Consider the following 26511-nt stretch of genomic DNA (forward strand, 5'->3'; position numbering starts at 1 on the left):
TTTTCAAACTTATTTGAAAATAAATGTTTTTTAAAGTGATAATTTGTCTTTTTACTTGTAGATAAAGGAGTGAGAGAAGTTAATGAAACAGTTACTAAACTCCAGGCTTGTATACCAGAACAGTTACAGATTTAAATCAAATAAGATGATCAATTCTCTACTATACTCTGTGCAGCCAAACAAATTTCTGATTCATTTAGTCCATGAGCAAATTAATGTTTCAGTTAGTTAAAACTCCAACCCCACACAGGTTCCTGTTCCCCTCATAACTGTGGTTTGTTAACAGCATATCAATACTTGACTTAAAAGGAAAACCTCTGCCGTTGTCCCACACTGTTTTACGAAAAGGTACCTTGGGCACTTTGTAGGCAGAAGTGGACATCAGATGTTAAGCCAGAATGTGGTATAACAGAGAGCCTTATAAAGAGGGTTGTGTGCCTCCTCCATACGAGGATGCTACAGTAAACAACGCATCATGACAGCATCAGCTGCGCATCCCAGCAGTTCAGATGTGGCGTACATCCTTCCCTAAGTATCTCCATCATCAGACATCCCCTGTCTCAGATACATTAATTCTCGCTTTCTGTTGTGTGTGATACCTTGCTTAATCCATGCGGCAGCAAACAGGAAAGGCGCAGGTTTATTTCCTAATGAAGATGTTTGGTACTCCAAATCACCTGGCCTGTTGTATGTTATAAATTTAGACAATATTTAAACAATATAGTGTGTCCCCAAATTATAATGTAAGTCAAACTTAAAAACAGAACAGAAAACACTTAGATAAGTTGCATTTTCTGGTGTTTTCTTTATTCAGGTTTTTACACTGGTTTCTTAGATATAAACTCTGTTCCAGGATCAAATGTGGAGAGAGTATGTGAAATGCTATAAGTTCAGTCACAGTTGCTGGGGTTTGCATTTAATTCTTAGATGAGGCAAAAAGTTCCAACATGATTAAAGGAATTCATGCATTGTACACCATGAAGTATGAGACCTACCTTAAAATTTTTTTTTCTGGACTATTCTATGTAAATATTATTTACAAATCAAACACAGAAATCAGTGCTCTATCCAGGCAATATTTTCTTCGACTGAAGGAAACACAGTGGTGTGTTATGTTTGCTGATTCTTTCAAGGTCAGTGACAAGTCTGAAAGCTTTTTAAATTTTTTTTAATTGAAGGATAATTGCTTTAAAATATTGCATTGGTTTCTACCAAACATCAGTATGAGTCAGCTATAGCGCTGCAGACTCTACCTCAGTGTACCCTATCCTCTCTGAAGGGAAGCGCTGAAGAAACGGGCCTCTTTGTATAGGCACACAGTCTAGCACCTCCCTGTGGTGGTTACATTACACTGCAAACCACCAGCAACAGGTCAGAGGACAAGGGCCCAAAAGGATCCCCCATGTCCCCAGTGGTCGCAGCTGAGCACGGTCGAGCTGCCCCGCCGACCTGCTGCTTCTCCTGCTGCCCGGCCCGGCTGGCCCACCTGACCTGCCAACGAGAGGACCTCGGCATTCACAGCTTCCGCTGGGTGTGTCCCTTCTGACTAGGGAAAGAGATCTGGATACTGTTTAAAAGGCTGTTTATTTTAGAAAAGGAAGACGAGGCGTCTCGGGCTTGCTGATGAGAAGTGGGCCTCTGGATACTGTTTAAAAGGCTGTTTATTTTAGAAAAGGAAGACGAGGCGTCTCGGGCTTGCTGATGAGAAGTGGGCCTCGGTGACGCTGCGGACGACGGGCCTGCTCAGCGGCCTGAGCGATCAGCAGCTGTGTCAGAGCCTGCGTCAAGTCTCCGCTTCAAACTTGAGTTTTAAAATTATTACTATTAGGAAGTTGGGTCCATCAAAGCCCTCGCAAGTGCTGACATTGTTCTGTTGTCGGGAGATGTCTTACTGGGTCAGCCTGTCTGGGGAGTCAGGCAAACGTCCAGTGGAGCTGAAAAGAAAAGAGCACCAGGGACCCTGTGCCCCGTCCTCCTCACACTGTGGCCATAAGTGCGTTTGCAGAAACACACTCAGGGAGACAAGCACCTTTCTTTGTACCTGGGAAGTCCAAAAGTGCCTCCTGACCAGCCCCACTCACGGTGGATCTCGTCCAACTAAACATTTTACACATATCATGAGACAGAGCAGAGAGAAATTTAGTGGATTCACTGATGTAGATTTACATCAATTCCCCTGTAAAATGTTATAGCAATATTGTAAAAATAGAATTTTAAACATATTAGCAGAAATGTGAAAAAGTTTGTTTTTTTTGGTATCCAGTGAAGAGAATAGCTCAATAATCTTTGTAAGAATTCCTGGCCCAGATGAATTGTAATATTTTAAGAAGACAATTTACCTTTTGTCTTTGGACATCATTTAGTCTAGCTTTCTTACCAATTCTGGACTATTTCTTATTGGGGGATTGGAGTAGAGCAGAAGAGCTAGATGAGAGGTTGTCTTTACTTACAAAATAAAGATCTTGGGAAATAGAGCATCTTTGTTTCCATAAGCCGGGTCTGTGCAGTCAGAGCGGTGCTGTGAAATGCAGGCTTTCTAAGGGCAGAAGAGCCCTGGCAGATGTCAGTTCCTCTGAGCCTCCCATAGCAAGTGGACTCGGATGGTCAGTGACACAGCAGTAGTGATTTCCGGGTTAGCCTGACTGATGAGACCTTACCTAGTGTCTGCAGTCCCAGTTCACTGCACACGCTGGCCCTGGTGGATCTGGTAACACAGGTGCGCTGGCGTCCAGCCCAGTGACAGATGACTGTCTGCACATCACAGTAAGCTGCCTGCTCCTGGCCCGGCTCGCCTGATTCTTATGAACCTGCTGTAAGCAGACACGGAGACAGGTTGTCATCACCATTGTCACTGTCGTGCCGTCTTAATGAGCAATGCTATGCCTTCTGTGTATTAAAATGTCTAAGTGTAACTGTTCTGTGTGTGCTAACACTCATCTGTTTATGCCCCACAGTTCCTTCAGATGTGTTTTTCATCCATTTGGTGAGGAAGGGATATTACGAATATTTAGGGAAAAGACAACCTGCTACCCTGTTGACTGGTTCAACGCAACTAGCAGCAAAGAGACTGTGACCCTCACTGAAGCCTCCCAGGGGGAGCTAAAGTTGACAGTAGGTACCCAAGGGTGTCCCTTCACCAGACCCCCTGCTAGTCTTCTGGCTGAGGGGGCAACAACATGGGCCAAGAGCTGGCTGATGTCCCCAGGGCTTTGCACCTGCTGCCTCTCACTAGGTCATCTCAGTGTCCGAGGCAGGATGGTTCTACCTCCTCACATTAAAGGTTACAAAACCAGTAGAGAAAAACAAATTAATCTGCTGCAGATTACATACAGATTTCACTACAGATGGTGATTGCAGCCATGAAATTAAAAGACGCTTACTCCTTGGAAGGAAAGTTATGACCAACCTAGACAGCATATTAAAAAGCAGAGACATTACTTTGTCAACAAAGGTCCATCTAGTCAAGGCTATGATTTTTCCATTAGTCATGCATGGATGTGAGAGTTGGACTATAAAGAAAGCTGAGTGCCAAAGAATTGATGCTTTTGAACTGTGGTGTTGGAGAAGACTCCTGAGGGTCCCTTGTAGTGCAAGGAGATCCAACTAGTCCATCCTAAAGGAGATCAGTCCTGGGTGTTCATTGAAAGGACTGATGTTGAAGCTGAAACTCCAATACTTTGGCCACCTGATGCGAAGACCTGACTCACTGGAAAGACCCTGATGCTGAGAAAGATTGAGGGCAGGAGGGGAAGGGGACGACAGAGGATGAGATGGTTGGATGGCATCACCGACTCGATGGACATGGGTTTGGGTGGACTCCGGGAGTTGGTGATGGACAGGGAGGTCTGGCGTGCTGCGGTCATGGGGTTGCAAAGAGTCAGACATGACTGAGCAACTGAACTGAACTGACACACAGATTGTGTTACATCAGATATGTAAGACTTATGTCCAGATGTTCACATCTCCAAAATTCAGTTTGGATATTCTTTTGCTGTCATTCTTTAAAACGTGTTTGCTCCTGGAGAGCTTTTATTCATGTGTCTCAGTTTAAAAAAGCATTTTTTTTTTTTAAAGCGCCTTTTCTTCCAGCATTCATCAGAGAGGCCTTGTGAGGACCTGAGGGGAAGACATTCCTCAGCGAGAACTCGGCCACACTGGCACCCTGACCTTGGACTTCTAGACTCCAGAACTGTAATCTTGTTCAGTTTGTCCACGAGATGACTGAAGGGAAAAGTGTATTTGATCCATAGAGCAAATACATTTGATCTATGGAAAGAACCGTCAGGTTAGCCACATGCGTAGTGTGATCACAGGAAGAACGATCTGTGAACACCGCAGAGCTGAAGCCCTGAAGCACTGACTCCGAGACCCTAGACGACCAGAGAACTCACCCTCAGGGAGCATCAAATATGAGAACTCACACAGAGGAAACCATTCGAATACAAGGCCCGGCATCACCCAACCACCAGCAGCACCCTGTGCAGGATTCCTCATCTAAACAACAAGCAAAACAAAAACACAATCCCAATCATCAGCAGACAGGATTACCACCTCACTCAGCCTTGCCCATCAGAGGGAAAACAAACAAATAAAAAAAACTCAGGACAAATCTCACCCTATATGAAGCTTACACAAACCACTGGACCAACCTTAGGAGGGCAGAAACCAAAAGGAAGAAAGAATTCAATTGTGAAGGCTGGGAAAAGGAGACCTCAAACACAATAAGCTTAGGGAAAAAATAATTAAAAGGAAGAGAAATACTATACAAAGGAAGGAACAAACTAGAAACACAGAAGTCCAAACAAATGAAGAGGAAACAGGCAAACGACCTGAAAAAGAATTCAGAATAATGACAGTAATGGTGATCAAAAACCTTGAAAACGGAATGGAGAAAAAGCAAAAATCAATTAACAAAGACCTAGAAGAATTAAAGAATAAACATACAGAGACAAACAGCACAATTACTGAAATTAAAAATACTCTTAAGGAATTAATAGCAGATTATCTGAAGCAGAACAAATCAGTGAGCTGGAAGATAAAATGGTGGAAATAACTTCTGAAGAGCAGAACAAGTAAAAAGAATGAAAAGAACTGAGGATCGTCTCAGAGACCTCTGGGACAATATCAAATGCACCAACATTTGAATTACAGGGATCCCAGAAGAAGAAGAGAAAAAGAAGGGGTATGAGGAAGAGATTACGGTTGAAAATTTCCCCAACATGGAAAAGGAAATAGTCAATCAAGCCCAATGAGGTGCAAAGAGTCCCACACAGGATAAACCCCAGGAGAAACACATCAAGACACATACTAATCAAACTAACAAAATTAAACACAAAGAAAGAATATTAAAAAACAACAAGGGAAAAGCAACAAGTAACATACAAGGGAAACCCCATACGTTTAACAGCTAACCTTTCAGCAGAAACTCCGCAGGTCAGAAGGGAATGGCAGGATATATTTAAAGTACTGAAAGGGAAAAATCTACAACCAAGATTTCTGTACCGGGCAAGAATCTCATTCAAAACTGATGGAGAAATCAAATGCTTTTCAGACAAGCAAAAGTTAAGAGAATTCAGTACCACCAAACCAGCTTTACAACAAATGTTAAAGAGACTTACAATAGTCAAGAAATACAAGAGAAGGAAAAGATCTACAAAATCAAACCCCAAACAATTAAGAAAATGGCAACAGGAACATATGTATCAATAGTTACCTTAAATGTAAATGGATTAAATGCTCCACCCAAAAGACACAGAGTGGCTGAACAGTTACAAAAACAAGACCCATTTATATGCTGTCTAAAAGAAATCCACTTCAGACCTAAAGACACATATAGAAAGACACATATGAAAGTGAGAGGATGGACAAATATATTCCATGCAAATGGGAAGCAAAAGAAAGCTGGAGTAGCAACCCTCATATCAGACAAAACAGACCTTAAAATAAAGATTACAAGAGATAAGGAAGGACACTACATAATGATCAAGGGATCAATCCAAGAGGAAGACAAAACAATTGTAAATATCTATGCACCCAACATAGCAGCACCTCAGTACATAAGACAACACTAACAGACATAAAAGGAAAAATTGACAGTAACACAATAATAGTAGGAGACTTTAACACCCTATTCACACCAATGGACAGATCATCAAAACAGAAAATTAATAAGGAAACACAAGTCTTACATGATACATTAGATGAGATGGATCTCATTGATATCTTCAGGACATTCCATCCAAATGCAGAAGAACACACCTTCTTCTCAAGTGCACATGGAACATTCTCCAAGACAGACCACATTGTGGGTTACAAATCAAACCTCAATAAATTCAAGAAAATTGAAACCATATCAAGCTTCTTTTCTGACCACAATGCTATGAGATTAGATATCAATTACAAAAAAAAAAAAAAAAACCTGTAAAAAAACACAAACACATGGAGATTAAACAATACGTTTCTAAATAACCAACAGGTTACTGATGAAATCAAAAGGTAAATCAAAAAATTTCTAGGAACAAATGACAATGAAAACACGACAATTCAAAACCTATGGGATGCAGCAAAAGCATTTCTAAGAGGGAAGTTTATAGCAATACAATCCTTCCCCAAGAAACAAGAAAAATATCAAATAGACAACCTAATTTCACACCTACAACAACTGGAAAAAGAAGAACAGAAAACCCCCAAAATTAGCAGAAGAAAAGAGATCATAAAGGTCAGAGCAGAAATAAATGAAAAAGAAACGAAAGGAACAACAGTAAAGATTAATAAAACTAAAACCTCATTCTTTGAGAATATAAACAAAACTGACAAACCTTTAGCCAGACTCATCAAGAAAAAAAGAGAGAAGACTCAAATCAACAAAATTAGAAATGAAAAAGTAGAGGTTACAACAGACAATGCAGAAATACAAAGGATTACAAGAGACTATTAAGAACAACTATATCGCAATAAGATAGATAACCTGGAAGAAATCGACAGATTCTTAGAACAGTTCAATCTTCCAAGACTGAGCCAGGAAGAAATAGAAATTATGAACAACCAAATTACATGCACTGAAATTGAAGCTGTGATCAAAAATCTCTCAAAAACAAAAGCCCAGGACCTGATGGCTTCACAGGAGAATTCTATCAAACATTTAGAGAAGAGCTAATGCCTATCCTTCTAAAACTCTTTCAAAATATTGAATAGGAAGGAACACTTCCAAGCTCATTCTATGAGGCCACCATCACCCTGATACCAAAACCAGGTTTCTCCTGAACAGTATCAGCTACTTTCTACTTTACTTACAGAACACTCCTAACATATTAATTGTACACAGAGGAGTACCGCTGTGTACAATTTGACACCAAGCAGCCTTTCAGAGGAACAGGAGTGTAGTATTTGGTGATGGTTGTCACTGATGTACTCATTTCATAAATCCTTTATCAATATCCTGAGGGATTCCTAAGGAAATATAAGCCAACCTGTAATAATCACACTTGAAAAACAAAAAACTTGACCAAAAGGGATAATTAATCATAAAATACTCTAAACCCACCTTTCCAAATTAAGAACTTTTACACAGAAGAGCTTTAAATTACAATGTCAGCCATGGCTGAGATGGAGCTTGCAATGGGGTCACATTATTTTGAGATAATGAAAATAGGCTGGCACTAACGATAGTCAAGTTTTCTCTTGCTCTGAGCCAAACTTTGTGGTTATCTGCTCTCCTTTCTCAGAGGCACAGGCTCTAGTAATTCTGTCTAAGGACACCCCAGCGAGCCCTGCACTATACTCTGTGGATGTCGGAGTTTACTGATCCAGTGAGCCTGACTGGAACCATCACTTTGCTGTTGAGAATTTTCTTTGCACTGACCCATTTCTTTTTAGTCTAACAAAAGAACAGCTTGCTTTAACAACTGATTTTTCTTCTCATGTGATGATGAGCTTATTGTCAGGAAAAACAATTTGCCTCACAAAATAATTTGAATCACAAGAAAGTCTCCCATTCAACTAATGAGAAAAGCCTATGTGTAAGTAATGTTTCAACAACAGCCATTCATTTCAAAGTTATGGCTACACTCTGTTTTTATGGATTAAAAAAACAACCTTTTAACTGTCTCCAGTCAGTAGATAAACTGGAAAAAAAAAAGGTGATTATCTTTTCAGTTCAGTTCAGTCGCTCAGTCGCGTCTGACTCTTTGCAACCCCATGAATCGCAGCACGCCAGGCCTCCCTGTCCATCACCAACTCCCGGAGCTTACTCAGACTCATGACCATTGAGTCAGTGATGCCATCCAACCATCTCATCCTCTGTTGTCCCCTTCCCCTCCCACCTTCAATCTTTCCCAGCATCAGGGTCTTTTCAAATGAGTCAGCTCTTCACATCAGGTGGCCAAATTATTCGAGTTTCAGCTTCAACATCAGTCCTTTCAATGAACACCCAGGACTGATCTCCTTTAGGACGGACTGGTTGGATCTCCTTGCACTCCAAGGGACTCTCAAGAGTCTTCTCCAACACCACAGTTCAAAAGCATCAATTCTTTGGCACTCAGCTTTCTTTATAGTCCAGCTCTCACATCCATACATGACCACTGGAAAAACCATAGCCTTGACTAGACAGACCTTTGTTGACAAAGTAATATCTCTGCTTTTCAATATGCTGTCTAGGTTGGTCATAACTTTCCTTCCAAGGAGTAAGCATCTTTTAATTTCATGGCTGCAGTCACCATCTGCAGTGATTTTGGAGCCCAAAAAAATAAAGTCAGACCACTGTTTCCACTGTTTCCCCATTATTTCCCATGAAGTGATGGGACCAGATGCCATGATCTTAGTTTTCTGAATGTTGAGCTTTAAGCCAACTTTTTCACTCTCCTCCTTTCACTTTCATCAAGAGGCTCTTTAGTTCTTCTTCACTTTCTGCCATAAGGGTGGTGTCATCTGCATATTTGAGGTTATTGATATTTCTCCCAGCGATCTTGATTCCAGCTTGTGCTTCTTCCAGCCCAGCGTTTCTCATGATGTACTCTGCATATAACTTAAATAAGCAGGGTGACAATATACAGCCGTGATGCACTCCTTTTCCTATTTGGAACCAGTCTGTTGTTCCATGTCCAGTTCTAACTGTTGCTTCCTGACCTGCATACAGGTTTCTCAAGAGGCAGGTCAGGTGGTCTGGTATTCCCAACTCTTTCAGAATTTTCCACAGTTTATTGTGATCCACACAGCCAAAGGCATTGGCATTGTCAATAAAGCAGAAATAGATGTTTTTCTGGAAGTCTCTTGCTTTTCAATGATCCAGCAGATGTTGGCAATTTGATCTCTGGTTCCTCTGCCTTTTCTAAAACCAGCTTGAACATCTGGAAGTTCACAGTTCACGTACTGCTGAAGCCTGGCTTGGAGAATTTTGAGCATTACTTTACTAGCACGTGAGATGAGTGCGACGGTGCGGTAATTTGAGCATTCTTTGGCATTGTCTTTCTTTGGAACTGGAAAGAAAACTGACCTTTTCCAGTCCTGTGGCCACTACTGAGTTTTCCAATTTTGCTGGTATATTGAGTGAAGCACTTTATTTTTTTTTGAGTGCAGCACTTTAATAGCATCATCTTTTAGGATTTGAAATAGCTCAACTGGAATTCCATCACCTCCACTAGCTTTGTTCATAGTGATGCTTCCTAAGGCCCACTTGACTTCACATTCCAGGATGTCTGGCTCTAGGTGAGTGATCACTGCATCATGGTTACCTGGGTCATGAAGATCTTTTTTTGTATAGTTCTTCTGTGTATTCTTGCCACCTCTTCTTAATATCTTCTGCTTCTGTTAGGTCCATACCAGTTCTGTCCTTTACTGAGCCCATCTTTGCATGAAATGTTCCTTTGGTATCTCTAATTTTCTTGAAGAGATCTCTATTGTTTCCCATTCTATTGTTTTCCTCTATTTCTTTGCATTGATCCCTGAGGAAGGCTTTCTTATCTCTCCTTGCAAATATTTGGAACTCTGCATTCAAATGGGTGTATCTTTCCTTTTCTCCTTTGCTTTTCAATTATCTTTAAATGAATACAAACCAAGTTAGTTTGAAAGGCAACTCAATGCAACACTTGCGTAAGAAACAAAAATAAATTGGTTTTTCCATTAAAATCAAAGCTCCTGAGACTTCCCTGGTGGTCCAATGGCTAAGACTCCGTGTTCCAATGAGGGCCCAGGTTTCATCCCTGGTCAGGGAACTAGATCCCACATGACACAGTAAGACCCAGCACAGCCAAACAAATATATAAAAATAAATAAATACTAAGAAAATTGAAGCTGCAACCCCAGCTCCCTGCCCCACCCACAATCAGAATGGGAGAAAGTGCAAGCCATGCGTCTACTCAGGGACTTGTATCCAGAATATGTGAACCCTCATGGCTAAACAGTACAGGTTTAGCAGGGAAATAACCTAACTAAAATACTGGCAATTAATTTGAATATACATTTTCTCCAAAGACATAAAAATGACCAACAAGCAAATGAAAAGATGCTCAACATCATTAATCATGAGGGAAACAAATCAAAACCACTTCACACCCACTAGGGTGGCTCAGACCATTACGACAGGAAACAAGTGGAGGCAGAGATGTGCAGGAACTGGGATGCTTGCACTGTGTTGATGGGAAGTACCAATGGTAAGGCTGCTGCATAAAGCAGCCTGGCAGTCATTCATCGGGAAGTTGAAACATGGGGCTACCACAGGTTCAGCAGTTCCACTCCAACACATATAGGCAAAAGGACTAAAAAACTATGTTCACACGTAAATCTGTATGTGAATGTTTACATCAGCGCAGCGTTACTCCCAATTATCCAAATGTCCATCAACTAGTAGGAGAAGGCAATGGCAACCCGCTCCAGTACTCTTGCTTGGAAAATCCCATGGATGGAGGAGCCTGGTGGGCTGCCATCTATGGGGTCGCACAGAGCAGGACACGGCTGAAGTGACTTAGCAGCAGCAGCAGCCATCAACTAGTGAAAAGATCAACAAAGTGTCATGCATCCATACAATGGAATATTATCTTGCAAACATTATGCTAAATACAAGAAGCCATTCACCAAAGAAACACATATTGAATGACTGTATTTACAGGCAATATCCAGAGCAGCCAAATCTATACAGACAGAGAGTAGAGCAGTGGTTGTCTAAAGCTGGAGCCTGGCGTAAGGAGGAGGAGGAGTGACTGCTGAGGGGCCCTGTTCAATTTTAGGGGCAACAGCAGTGTTCTCACATAGGTTGTGGTGATCACTGCAGCATCAAACCCCCATTTTTAATAGAAAAAAGAAAAACCCCTGAAGTATATGTATGCATTAAAAGGGTGAATTCTATAGTATGTGCATTTCTTCCAGTAGTGCTCCAGCCTATAACGTGAAAAGACACCCACCTTCGTTCTTAAGAAGCACAACTGAGAAAATAGCTGCACGCTGCGTCTGATGTCCTAGGGCAGCAGCAGTGGTGATAACGTGCAGAAGCGGGGCAGCGAGAGGCAAGGACGGAGGTGGGGCGCGGGCGGGGGGAGATGGGACACAGTGTGCAGGTCCCTTCTGAGATGGGTTGGGAGGAAATCGGGAAGCCACTTTGTAGAGAGACTAGGTAAGACTGAGCAACGCTACGAGGTACACGTTCTGTCAGGCAGTGCTTCCACTTCTTAGAATCTGTCCTGGATATTCAGCCTCTTGCTGATGCATCTCTGTAGAAAGAGGATTTCATGGTGGCATCACAGAGAACTACTAGAAACGGCCCAAATGTTCTTCAACGGCAGATTGGCTAAATAAATTCTGGTTTAGCCAATTAATAGAACACTGCACACTTGATAACAATTACATTCACAAGTGCAGATGGAAGAAACTCACAAATACATGGTTAAGTTTAAAAAGGCAAATATAAATAATGTAAATAGTATCCCTGTATTTTAGGAAAGTAAGAACAGAGAAACAGTCACGTATATTAATAGTACACTGCGGACTTTCCCGGTGGCCCAGCAGCTAAGACACCGCACACCCAATGCTGGGGGCCCTGGTTCCATTCCTCATCAGGGAACTAGATCCCGCATGCCACAACTAAGACCCAGTGCAGCCAAATAAATACACACACACACACACACACTATAATAGTACATTATGTGAAGGATGCACAAACAAAAGCAAAACTGAGACCTTGTTAATCATAAAGAGGAACACTAGTGCAAAGGGCAAGGCGTGACTCTTTATGTACACCATCTTCATATTTATTTCTGTATCTGCTTACGCCTTTTAAGTTAGTATCATGTGCATGTATTACCCCTCAAATTATTAAAACATGGGCAAATAGCTGAAATTAATTAGGAGCTCCAAACAGCATAATAATTTCAGTTAAGTCAGGAGTTTAATTAACAAAGACCTTTCATGTTGCCCTGTATCATGATGTGAGGTCTCCTGTGGCAGGTCCATTTTCCAGGATTTTAAATATGGCCAAAAATACATAGTCTTGCTTGCAGATAACAGAAAGTAGCTTTGGTTAATTTAAGCAGACTAGAAATTTATCAGAATAAGCAAAGAGATGGACAGAATTATAAACACCTGGAGTATGAGACACGGTAACTTAATGGAAGCCAACGGATGTCGAACCATTACAAAGACAGCACCATTTTTTCATTTCTCAAATATGTACTGAGCAACTGTTATGTTCGAGGTTCTACTGTAGGAACTGGGGATTTAAGAGGAAAGACGGCCAGACAACTACCTGGGCGTCATGCAACCAATTTTCTAGTAAATGTGGGTCTTGGGGAAACTGTGAGGCTAAGGTTCTAAGTAGCTGACATGTCCTGACATTTCTTTCTCACAACAAATCTCTGAGGCTGAGGCTCTTTGAGCAGTACTGGGTTCTCCTGGCTGGACAGCACCACCCCTGGGGGCTGGGGTCACTTCTGCACCCGGCATCCAAAATGGAGAGGCCTGCACTGCTGCGGCTGGAACCACCACCACCCCCAGGAAGCTCTTGATGCTGTCCCCAGGGCTCTAGCCGCACCACAGCCCCAAGTCTCTGCATCACTCATGCTAACCCCGTGCCCAGGGAGGGAGCACCCTGTTGGCTTTGCTCACAAGTCCATTACCTGGGTGCTGAGATTTAGGAGAACAAATATCTGGCATCCCCTGTGCATAGCAGCTGGTGAATGCACCAGAAAATGAAAAATTAAATCTGAATCATACATGCTGATATAGGAGGATCGCAAAAAGGTATGGTTGATTTACAAGGTGACAACATCCAGGATAAAATATGTTTACATAAGAACTAGAGGTGGTAGGGAGTAGCATAATCCTGCATCTACTGAAGGTGTGTGTGTGCGCTCAGTCATGTCCGACTCTTAACAACCCCATGGACTGCAGCCTACCAGGCTCCTCCGTCCATGGGATTTTCCAGGCAAGAGTACTGGAGTGGAGTGCCATTGCTTTCTCCAGAAAAATAATGAAATAAAGCCATTTGCAACAACATGGATAAACCCAGAGATTATCATACTAAGTGAAGTGAGACAGAGAAAGACAAATATCTTATAATATTACTTATATGTGGAATCAAGAAAATGATACAAATGGAATTTTTACAAAACAGAAATAGCAGCACAGACATAGAAAACAAACTTATGGTTAGGAAAGTGGGGAGAAAGGGGATAAATTAGGAATTTGAGATTAAATATATATACAACTATCTATAGACAGATAATCAACAAGAACCTACTGTATAGCATAGGGAACTATACTCAATATCTTGAGTATAGAGGGATACTGAAATGAGGGATAATGAAAAAGAATCTAAAAACGTATATATAGCAAAGTGATTCAGTTATACATTCATATATATATATACATGCTGCTGCTGCTAAGTCACTTAAGTCGTATCCGACCGTGTGTGACCCCATAGATGGCAGCCCATGAGGCTCCGCTGTCCCTGGGATTGTCCAGGCAAGAACACAGGAGTGGGTTGCCATTTCCTTCTCCAATTCATGCATGCCTGCTAAGTCGCTTCAGTTGTGTCCGACTCTGTGCGACCCTATGGACAGCAGCCCATAGGGTTGCTCCTCTGTCCACAGGATTCTCTAGGCAAGAATACCGGAGTGGGTTGCCATTTCCTTCTCCAAACATATATACATGTTGTTTACTAATTTTTAAATGTCTTACAAGTGCTTGAGAGGTCTTGACTACCAAGGCAAAGCAGCACGGCACACATAACATAAAAGCATATATACTGTGTAGTCTACAGGCCAAGCCATGTTTTGCGGCATTCTGTTATGTGAAAACTCAATTCTCCAGACAAATCTGATGAGGTAGACAGTTTTCTCCAATCTTCAGATGAGTAAACGTACAGGCAGAAATATTAAGAGTCTTGCCTGCTGTCATAACTAGAGAAGCTGAACTAAGATTTCAACCTTGACCACCAGTTTCGTGTGTATTCTCTTAACCATCCATGAAAGTCAAAGTGAAAGTGGCTCAGTCGTGTCTGACTCTTTGCAACTCCGTGGACTTAACAGTCCATGGAATTCTCTAGACCAGAATACTGGAATGAGTAGCCTTTCCCTTCTCCAGGGGATCTTCCCAACCCACGAATCAAACCCAGGTCTCCTGCATTGCAGGAGGATTCTTTCCCAGATGAGCCACAAGGGAAGCCCAAGAATACTGGAGTGGGTAGCCTATCCCTTCTCAGCAGATCTTCCCAACCCAGGAACTGAACTTGGGTCTCCTGCATGGCAGGTGGGTTCTTTACCAACTGCTCTATCATCAACCATCCATATTATCTCTCTAGTCACATGTTTTACATCTTATTGTGCTATTTGGGCCAAATAAAATATTTATTTTCTTGAATTAATGTATTACTCTGGTACAGAAAATTTCACATAGCATTAAATACATCTGCCTCAGATTTATCCCTTGATCTGGCTTTGAGAAAAGGGAATGGTATGCTTCTATCTTTGAATAACCTTAATTAGCGTATCTCCTTGCACATGATATTATTTGTCTATTATCTATTATTTAGCCAGCTGTCTCAGCTGAGTGAAAAAGAACATGTTTCTAGGAGTCAATTACCTAAACACAGGTTAAAAGAGCTTTTGAAAAGGAATAAATTATTTTTGATCCAAAGTGAAAGCTTTTTTGAGTAACTGAAATAACAGAATTGTCAGAAATGATTAGCAATCATTGATTTTTTTTTGTGACACTCATCTTTCTAAGCACTTTATAGTCATATTCTGAAGTAACAGTAAAAATTAGTCCAAATAATGCTCAACAAGACAAATTCTACCAAGTCTTAATGGTCAATTAGGTTTGTTTTCAATTAATCAATAACCTTCATACATTGTCCCACAGGGAGCTAAAAATGTCATTCGAAGGATGAAATGCAACAATATTTAATCTCGTTCTCACTCAGTTTCAAATTCCCCTTTGCTAACTGAGCAAGATCTGAGGATCGGGGTTGCAGACTGTTTGAATACAGATAGAGGATGTCAATTATAATTTTGCTCATCTTCCAAAGGATCAACCTCAAGGTTAATGGAATCACACTGAAAAATGAAATAAAACTCCTAGACACATTTTATTTTTTAAAAAAAGACCTCTTAAAATTCAATTATTTATATTCTTAATGAAGAAATTTAACTCAATTATAATGACTCATCAAAAGAGTGTACAATGAATCATTCCAAGACTCTAAATTCATTATGGAATTATTCTGAAATCTGCTAACTTTTAAAATAATGTTGGAAAACCCATTACTGTTACGTTAGCATTAATTTTTTAGAAAATTAGTAAGCCAATACTTTTGCAAAGTAACTGTCTCATTTTAAATTTTAATAATCCATTAATAAAAATGCAGAAATATTATGATTTCCTTTCCCTTCTAATTGTCGAGTAGACAGGTAGTCATATTCATGGTTAGCGGCATGCAATCACATCTTGCACACTGAATTTTCCTAATTTTTCTCCATGTTCCACAACAATATTATTTTCCTACCTGTGGTAACCCATTCCTTTACCTAGTGATTATTCTTGTTACCAACCTACTGTGTGCTTTACTTACATGTATAATTATCTGCTACAAAGGTTAAACTATCTCTGAGTCACTGTGTTCCACTGATGACTTTTCTCGCCTTCTGACCTGCACATGTATTTTGATTCTGATTGGAAATATTTTTTCCACCTCTTGACAAAGCTGAAGCCCTAACCACTATTCAGGATTTAATTAAGAGAACATTTTTCTCAAAAGAAAGCATATTCTGAGGCTTAACATGGCTTTATATGTGATTCTTTATATGTGATTTTTTATCCTGAATTAGATTCACTTCAGTTCAGTTCAGTCGCCTGGTTGTGTTCGAATCTTTGCGACCCCATGGACTGCAGCACACCAGGCCTCCCTGTCCATGACCAACACCTGGAGCTTACTCAAATATGCATGTCCATTGAGTCAGTGATGCCATCCAACCATCTCATCCTCTGTCGTCCCCTTCTCCTCCTGCCCTCAATCTTTCCCAGCATCAGGAAAATAAGTCCAAATAAGTCAGTTCTTCGCATCAGGTGGCCAAAGTATTGGATCTTCAATTTAAGCATCAGTCCTTCCAATGAATATTCAGGGTTAATTTCCTTTAGGATGGACTGGTTTGATCTCCCTGCAGTCCAAGGACTCTCAAGAGTCTTCTCCAACAACAGTTTAAAAGCATCAATTCTTCGGCACTCAGCTTTCTTTATAGTCCAACTCTTATATCCATACATGACTATTGGAAAAACCATAGCCTTGACTAGATGGACCTTTGTTGGCAAAGTAATGTCTCTGCTTTTTAATATGCTATCTAGGTTGGTCATAACTTTTCTTCCAAGGAGCAAGCATCTTTTAATTTCATGGCTGCAGTCACCATCTGCAGTGATTTTGGAGCCCCCCAAAATAAAGTCTCTGTTTCCATTGCTTCCCCATCTATTTGCCACAAAGTGATGGGACCAGATGCCATGATCTTAGCTTTCTGAATGTTGAGATTTAAGCCAACTTTTTCACTCTCCTCTTTCACGTTCATCAAGAGGCTCTTTAGTTCTTCTTCACTTTCTGCCATAAGGGTGGTGTCATCTGCACATCTGAGGTTATTGGTATTTCTTCTGGCAATCTTGATTCCAGCTTGTGCTTCCTCTAAACCAGCGTTTCTCATGACGTACTCTGCATGTCAGTTAAATAAGCAGGGTGACAATATACAGCCTTGATTTGGAACCAGTCTGTTGTTCCATGTCCAGTTCTAACTGTTGCTTCCTGACCTGCATACAGATTTCTCAGGAGGCAGGTCAGGTGGTCTGGTATTCTCATCTCTTGAAGTTTTTCTGGAATTCTCTTGTTTTTTCGATGATTCAATGGATGTTCACAATTTGATCTCTGGTTCCTCTGCCTTTTCTAAAACCAGCTTGAACATCTGGAAGTTCACAGTTCACGTACTGTTGAATCCTGACTTGGAGAATTTTGAGCACTTTGCTAGCATGTGAGGGTAGTTTGAGCATTCTTTGGCATTGCTTTTCTTTGGAACTGGAATGAAACTGACCTTTTCCAGTCCTGTGGCCATTGCTGAGTTTTCCAAATTTGCTGGCATATTGAGTGCAGCACTTTCACAGCATCATCTTTTAGGATTTGAAATAGCTCAACTGGAATTCCATCACCTCCACTAGCTTTGTTCTTAGTCATGCTTCCTAAAGTCCACTTGACTTCACATTCCAGGATGTCTGGTTCTAGGTGAGTGATCACAGCATCATGGTTATCTGGGTCATGAAGATCTTTTTTGTATAGTTCTTCTGTGTATTCTTGCCACCCCTTCTTAATATCTTCTGCTTCTGTTAGGTCTGTACCATTTCTGTCCTTTATTGTGCCCATCTTTGCATGACATGTTCCCTTGGTATCTCTAATTTTCTTGAAGAGATCTCTATTCTTTCCCATTCTACTGTTTTCCTTTATTTCTTTGCATTGATCACTGAGGAAGGCTTTCTTATCTCTCTTGCAAATATTTGGAACTCTGCATTCAAGTGGGTATATCTTTCCTTTTCTTCTTGCCTTTCACTACTCTTCTTTTCACAGCTATTTGTAAGGCCTCCTCAGACAGCCATTTTACCTTTTTGCATTTCTTTTTCTTGGGGATGGTCTTGAGCACTGCCTCCTGTACAGTGTCATGAACCTCCATCCATTGTTCTTGAGGTACCCTGTCTATCAGATCTAATCCCTATTTTTCACTTCCACTGTATGATCATAAGGGATTTGATTTAGGTCATACCTGAATGGTCTAGTGGTTTCTTATCAATCAGATCACAATGTTCTTATACACAGAACCCGATTATTTCTATATTTTGAATTCCCTATGCCCTCATCTCCCTCTATCACTAAGTTAAAAGGTGACTGAGCAGATTGCCTGACTACCAGCAGTTCACAGGCACCGGCACAGAGTAGGGCTTTAATAATATCTAATAAATAAATATTATATTTGTGACACTTCTACATTACTTCTTTCATCACTTAAGGGCCCTCTGTGACCTGAACCTCCTGCTCTGTTTAAAACAAGTAACCTCAGTTAATCTGTAGGTTGAATTCTTTCATTTTGCTCCAATTTAAAATAAAAGGTCAGAGCCTTCGAAAACATTCAGTAGTAGAGAGTACCTAATATTTCTAACATTAAAAGAGTGACAACAATGATCTGCTTTTTAAAAAACTTATTGAAGTATAGTTGACTTACAATGTGTTGATTTGTATTGAATTGCACTGATTTCTTCTGAACAGCAAAGTGACTCAGTTACATAAATATATATTCTTTTTCATATTCTTTTCCATTATGATTTATTACAGGACACTGAATATTGTTCCCTGTGCTATACAGTAGGACCTTACTATTTATCCACCCTGTATATAATAACTTGCATCTGCTAATCCCAAACTCCCAATCCTTCCCTCCCCCACCCTATAAACAATGATATACCTTTGACAGAGAATTATTATAATGGGGAAAAGTTGTTCTCCCTTAAGATTTTTAGAACTTACAGTTCATACCAATTATATTTCCATTTTCTTTCTAACTGTCTTAATGGAATAAACACAGAAATCATCAATAACTATGAAACAATAAGCCTGTATACATAACTTGGGGAATTTATTATAGGTGAATTATAAAAATAAAAATGTTTTGGTATTATTGCATTTGAAGCTCTCTTAGGGACTATTGGGCAAAATGCTTGTTTCTTTAAACTTTTTATTTAGAAGAGAGTTTTTTCATCACTCATTATCAGAGAAATGCAAATCAAAACCTCAATGAGGTACCATTACACGCCAGTCAGAATGGCTGCTATCCAAAAGTCTACAAGCAATAAATGCTGGAGAGGGTGTGGAGAAAAGGGAACCCTCTTACGCTGTTGGTGGGAATGCAAACTAGTACAGCCACTATGGAGACCAGTGTGGAGATTTCTTAAAAAACTGGAAATAGAACTGCCATATGACCCAGCAATCCCACTCCTGGGCATACACACCAAGGAAACCAGATCTGAAAGAGACACGTGCACCCCAATGTTCATTGCAGCACTGTTTATAATAGCCAGGACATGGAAGCAACCTAGATGCCCATCAGCAGATGAATGGATAAGGAAGCTATAGTACATATACACCATGGAATATTATTCAGTCATTAAAAAGAATACATTTGAATCAGTTCTAATGAGATGGATGAAACTGGAGCCCATTATACAGAGTGAAGTAAGCCAGAAAGAAAAACACCAATACAGTATACTAATGCATATATATGGAATTTAGAAAGATGGTAAGGATAACCCTATATGCAAAACAGAAAAAGAGACACAAATGTACAGAACAGACTTTTGGACTCTATGGGAGAAGGCGAGGGTGGGATGATCTGAGAGAATAGCATTGAAACGTGTATATTATCAAGTGTGAAACAGATCACCAGTCCAGTTTGGAAGCATGAGACAAGTGCTCAGGGCTGGTACACTGTGATGACCCAGAGGGATGGGATGGGGAGGGAGGTGGGAGGGGGATTCAGGATGGGGAACACATGTACACCCATGGCTGATTCATGTCAATGTATGCAAAAACCACTTCAATATTGTAATTAGCCTCCAACTAATAAAAATAAATGGAAAAAAAAAGCTTTCTCTGCACCTACTGAGACAATAATTTGACTTTGTTAAACTGTGGTGTATCACAATGATAGATGGATATTGAGATACATCTCCCTTGATCATGATGTGTGGTCCTTTTAATGAATTCCTGGATTTCCTTGCTAATTCATTGAGGGTTCTACATCTGTGTTTATTCTTGTTACTGGCCTGCTACTTTCTTGTTTCTGTGGTTTATTTGTCTGGTTTTGGCCATAGGGTCGGAGAAGGCAATGGCACTGCACTCCAGTACTCTTGCCTGGAAAATCCCATGGACGGAGGAGCCTGGTGGGCCGCCGTCTATGGGGTCGCACAGAGTCGGACATGACTGAAGCGACTTAGCAGCAGCAGCAGGCCACAGGGTGATGCTGGCCTCAGAATAAATTCAGAAGCATTCCTTCCTCTGTAGTTTTTGTGGAATGTTTTTGGAAGGGTTGTTATTAACTCTTTTCCAAATGTCCAGTAGAATTTACCTGTGAAACCATCTGGACCTGGATTTCTGTTTGTTGAGAGTTTTAAATTACTGGTTAAATTTCAGTACTGGTAATTGGTCTGTTGGTGTTTTCTATTTCTTCCTGGTTTAGTCTTGGGAGATTGTACATTTCAGATAATTTGTCCATTTCTAATAGCTTGTCTATTTTATTGATGTATAGTTACTTACAGTAACTATAAGTTTTCATGTAACTTAGTTACTTACTTAGTACATGTAACTACTGTAATTCAGTAACTATAAGTCTCTCATGATCCTTTGGATTCATGTGGTGCCAGTTATAGCTTCTATTTCTTTTTTTTTTTTAATTGATTAGGGCCCTCTCCCTTTCTTTCATGATTGAGTCTTTTTAAAGGTTTACCAGTTTTGTTTCCTTCTTCCCAAAACCAGCTGTTTTGTTTCCTTGATCTTATCTGTTTTTCAATTTTTTCTTCACTTATGTCCTCTGATATTGAAGATTTTTCTTCTTCTCAATTTGGGTTTCCTTTATTCTTTTCCTATTCCTTTCCTATTTCCTAAGGTTATCCTTAGGTTAGATTGTTACAGGTTTTTCTTGTTTCTCGAGGCAGACTTGTTATCACTACAACGTCCCTCTTAGAACTTTGCTTCCTCCCATAGATTTTTGGATCATTTCATTTTCACTTGTCTCCAGGTATTTTTATTAATTTTGTTACTTCTTTAATTTCTTCTGTGACCCATTGGCTGCTTAGTAGCATATTGTTTATCCTCCAAGGTTTTGTGCTTCTTGCAGTTTTCCTGGTGACTTCTAGTCTCAACAGTGTTGTGGTCAGAAGAGATCATTGATATTATTCCCCTTTTCTTACTTATCAAGGCATGTATTGGGGCCTTGCATGTCATGTATCCTAGAGAATGTTCCATGTACACTTGAAAAGAGTGGGTATTCTGCTTTTGGATGGAATAATCTAGATAGATAGATAGATAGACAGATAGATAGATGGTTGGATGGATGTTATTTAGTCATATCCAACTCTTTGCAACTCCAAGGACTGCAGCATGCAGGGCTTGCCTGTTCGTCACCTTCTCCTGCAGTTCGCTCACACTCATGTCCACTGAGTCTGTGATGTCATCCAGCCATCTCATCCTCTATCGTCTCCTTCTCCTCCTTCAATCTTTCCCAGCATCAGAGTCTTTTCCAATGAGTCGGCTTTTTGCATCAGGTGGCCAAAGCCTCAGTTTCAGCATCAGTCCTTCCAGTGAATATTCAGGGGTGATTTCCTTTAGGATTGACTGGTTTGATCTCCTTGTTGTGCAAGGGACTCTCAAAAGTCTTCTCCAGCACCACAGTTTTGGTTTTAGCGTTCTGAAAACACCAGGGAGATCAAGACACTATTTCAACATTTGGCTCCATAACTTACATTTTTCACATGATGATTTCAAATATTTAGAGATCAATTTCTAAGTTTAGAGATGGCACGAATGGCTTTTTTGTTGGGTTGGGTTGAGGTGGGTTTTTATATCCACTTCTTTGCTTGATTTAAGTGTTTCACTACATATAGTTACGGAAAGTTATCTCTTTGTCTTAAGAGATTCTGCCACCACATAACTAGTAAATTAGGCAGAATTCAACTGAATTTTTAAAGATTTTCTATTTTGCAATTTTCACATTCAGTTGGAAACCAAAATTGATTCCAACTTACGAAGTAGCACACAGAAGGTATGATTTTCACCGTGGGGTATTTCTCTGTGATTCCATAGCTCTGTGGTCCATGGAAGGGCTGTTTTTCCTAGCTTCTCTGAGGAACAATTGAGGAGGAGATGGCAGGTGGGGAGCTGTGGGCAGTGGACCAGATGGTCAGCTTAGGACCCAAAGAGGACAATTTATGTTTGATTTGACGCTCGTAATAAAAGACTGTGGGCACATTTACAGGAGTGATTGTGCCCTCCTGGCTGTTGGGTCACAGCCTGGCTTCCATCATCCACGGGGGTCTCTGTGGGACTCGGTGGCCCCCAGTAGCTGTCCGACTCCCCATCCTGTTGGGGGGAACAGAAAGACAGGAACCGCTTACAGGCAGAAACCTGTTTGAGAAAAGGACCTGCTGTTTAAAGTGTTTCAGACTCCCCTGTAGCCCTGACAAGTGTTGTCCCAAACCAGTCAGGAGTGAAACCCCTGTTGCCATCCTTAAAAGTAAAACCCAGTGCATCTGAAGGTCCTCAGTTGCTATACAAAACAAGGTAAGCTTTTTAGTTCTGAACTTTCATAATTACCTTGTTTAAATGCAGTTTCGGCTTATTGCTATTTTGTTACATCCATGAATCTTACCTTTAGGATAAAATTACATTTGAAAGGCCGTGGCACAGATACAGTGCCTGTGTTTATTTCCTGACCGTGCAGAAGGGGGTGATCAGCGTGGAGATAGCTCAGGTCACAGCACAAGCACCCATCTCCAGATGTGTTTCCTTCTTGTCTTTCCACCATCATAGGTTCACCCTCCTGGACTCCATCACTGTTTTTCAAGCTCTTCAATAAAGTATAAATTGTGGCTCAAATGATAAAGAATCTACCTGCAATGTGAAAGACTCAAGTTTCGACCCCTGGGTCGGGAAGATCCCTTAGAGGAGGGCATGGCAACTCACTCCAGTATTCTTTGGAGAATTCTAGAGATGGGGAGCCTGGTGGGCTACAGTCCATGGAATTGCAAAGAATCAGACATGACTGAGCGACTTAACACACGCACACGCACTCCTAGCAAGTATTAAGCCTGCCACTTTAATTTTTGTAGTGACAATATGTATTAAGGTTGAAAACGCAGAATGACACCAGGCTTGAGTAGGGTCAGTGGTGAGCCCATGGCTGGTCTTTTCACTTCACCTTGTCTCCTGTAGTGAAGCAATCGCAGGGGAGGGGTGTAGCAACACAGTTACACAGGACGCTGAGATGACCAGAGTTGCTATAAACCGCCAAACATGCACAGCTACTGAAATTACAACTGGAGAGAGCAGAGAATGGGAGAAGAGTCGGCTGTCTAAGCAGCGCCTCCCCGTCCTCCTCGCCTCTCTTCTCCTCACCTCGTTCTCGCCGCCTGCCTGCCCTGCCGCTTTGCTCAGCGCCCAGAACACCTTCCACCACGGCCATCTTGGCGAGCTCCCACTTGAACAAAGGCATCAAGCAGGTGTACATGGCCCTACCTCAGGGCAAGAAAGTCCAAGCTATGTACATGTGGATCAACAGTACTGGAGAAGGACTGCGCTGCAAGACCCGAACCTTGGATTCTGAACCCAAGTGTGTAGAAGAGTTGCCCGAGTGGAATTTTGATGGCTCCAGAACTTTTCAGTCTGAAGGGCCCAACAGTGACATGTATCTTGTCCCTGCTGCCATGTTTCGGGACCTTTTCTGCAAGGACTCCAACAAGCTGGTGTTCTGTGAAGTCTTCAAGTACAACTGAAAGCCTGCAGAGACCAATTTAAGGCACACCTGTAAACGGATAATGGACATGGTGAGCAACCAGCACCCCTGGTTTGGAATGGAGCAGGAATATACCCTCATGGGCACTGATGGGCACCCCTTTGGTTGGCCTTCCAATGGCTTTCCTGGGCCCCAAGGTCCCTACTACTGTGGTGTGGGAGCAAATAAAGCCTACGGCAGGGACACTGTGGAGGCTCACTACTGGGCCTGCTTATACGCTGGCATCAAGATCGGGGGCATGAACGCCGAGGTCATGCCTGCACAGTGGGAATTCCAGATAGGACCCTGTGAAGGAATTGACATGGGCGATCATCTCCGAGTGGCCCGTTTCATCTTGCATCGTGTGTGTGAAGACTTTGGAGTGATCGCCACCTTTGATCCTAAGCGCATTCCTGGAAACTGGAATGGTGCCGGCTGCCACACCAACTTTAGCACCAAGGCCATGTGAGAGGAGAATGGTCTGAAGTACATTGAGGAGGCCGTTGAGAAACTAAGCAAGCGGCACCAGTACCACATCCGAGCCTACAATCCCAAGGGAGGCCTGGACAATGCCCGGCGCCTAACTGGATTCCATGAAACCTCCATCATCAACGACTTCTCTGCTGGCGTGGCCAACTGTGGTGCTAGCATCCGCATCCCCCGGACTGCTGGCCAGAAGAAGGGCTACTTCAAAGATCGTCACCCATCTGCCAACTGTGACCCCTTCGCTGTGACAGAAGCCCTCATCCACACGTCTTCTGAACGAAACCAGCGACGAGCCCTTCCAGTACAAGAACTAAGTGGACTAGACTTGCAGCCCTTAAAACCCCTCTTAATTCTACATCTTATTCCCCCTCTCAATGTCATAATAGCTATAACTCAAAGGGTGGAATATCAAGGTTCTTGGTTTTTTTTTTTTTTTAATTCCTCACACCCAGTTAATATCGCTTGCTTTCTTTGGTCAGGATTGAAGGGGTCAAGTTCTTAATCACTGCACAACCACCTACCTACCCCTGCCCTTTTCTTTTTCCTATCACTGAAGCTTCCTAGTGCATTAGTTGGGAGGAGGGGCGGGGAAACATAACCACTGCTTCCATTTAATCAGGTGTGTTTGTCCAATAGGCATAGCTCTCTGGACAGAGAGCCCAGTCGTTGTGAAGAGATGGGGAGGACTGTTTCTGAGTGGTTACTGCGTGGGGGACAGGGGTGCTGGATTCTGTGGTTAGGTTAGGATTTCCCTTCTTGGTGGGAAGTTCTATTACTTACAAGGTTGTAACCAACTTTCTATCAAAAGTGAGAATTAGGGGGGAAGGAAGGGTGGGAAGTCAGGTAGGAAAACAACCTAGATCTGGTGTGGTGCTTCCCTTGCCTAGGGCTCAACGCCCTGACAGGCTCCGCATAAATGGATGGATAGCCCTGCCTTAAAAGGAAAAGTTCTCATTGTGTGGTCCTCCATTTATAACACAAAGCAAAGTAGTATTTTTCTATGTAAGTGTAGAAACAAAAAAATTATATATATGGGTGTGCAGATAAATGTGTGTTTTCTCTTTAGGGAGAAAAAGCCATTCTGGTTACAAGGAACCCAAATTTGAGACAAGCAGTCTGGTTAGATATAAGGATCTCCTTTTGAGTGGGCATGGGGATGGGGGAAGCTATGCTGGAAAAGCTGGCTGTTTGGGGCTGTTATTCCCTTGCTACCACTTCAGGGCTTCTCTCTGCCCTGCTCGCACTTCTGGGGAGGCTGATGTTGGTTGGTTAACGGTGGAAGCCCATGATAGCAGTAGCTATCACCTGAGCCCCAGGTTTAAAAGACACACATGTACTTGTACACACAGGGGTTTGGAAATATGAGTTGGCTGGTCAACTTGAGCATGTTACTGACAAGGGGGTATTGGGGTTATTTTCCGGTGGGGCTAGCATGTCACTAAAGCAGGCCTTTTGATAATATTAAAAAAAGACTTTTTTTAAAATGCAAAACAGAATTTTAGATTTTAATCATATTTGTAGGGTTTCTAAGTCTTTGTTTTACAGAATTGCTTGTTTGCTTCAGCTGTCTCCTCCCCATCTCTGCTCTGGAGGAGATGGGACAAGTCTGGAGTCCAAACAGTTGTAATTTTGTATCTTGGTGTCTGTTCTCTGAGTGTGAAATTATTCCCTTCCTTTGTTAAGATTCCTGAGGACTTACTATTATTTTTTCTTTTATAATAAAAACAAACCCCACTTTTGTCCTTACATTTTCCTTAGTGTTTCTGGCTGTTTTGTGTTGGTTGCGGAAAGTGGGCTGTGATTTTTTTCTTACCATGACAATTTCTTTTTTTTTTAATTAGATTTTATAATTTGACTGCAATGTTATCTTTCTTTTTCTTTTCAGATAGTCCTTTATTTTTTAATTTATTTTTATTAGTTGGAGGCTAATTACTTTACAACATTGAAGTGGGTTCTGTCATACATTGACATGAATCAGCCA

The 26511-nt window shown here is 41.4% G+C and overlaps 1 pseudogene; it reads left to right on the forward strand.

The window, feature by feature from the left end:
- The first annotated feature begins 1402 nt into the window (after positions 1-1402).
- Positions 1403-24844, forward strand: LOC122432273 (annotated as a pseudogene).
- Positions 24845-26511: the final 1667 nt, after the last annotated feature.

The sequence above is a fragment of the Cervus canadensis genome, chromosome 31, assembly GCF_019320065.1.
Source record: "Cervus canadensis isolate Bull #8, Minnesota chromosome 31, ASM1932006v1, whole genome shotgun sequence".
NCBI lineage: Eukaryota > Metazoa > Chordata > Mammalia > Artiodactyla > Cervidae > Cervus > Cervus canadensis.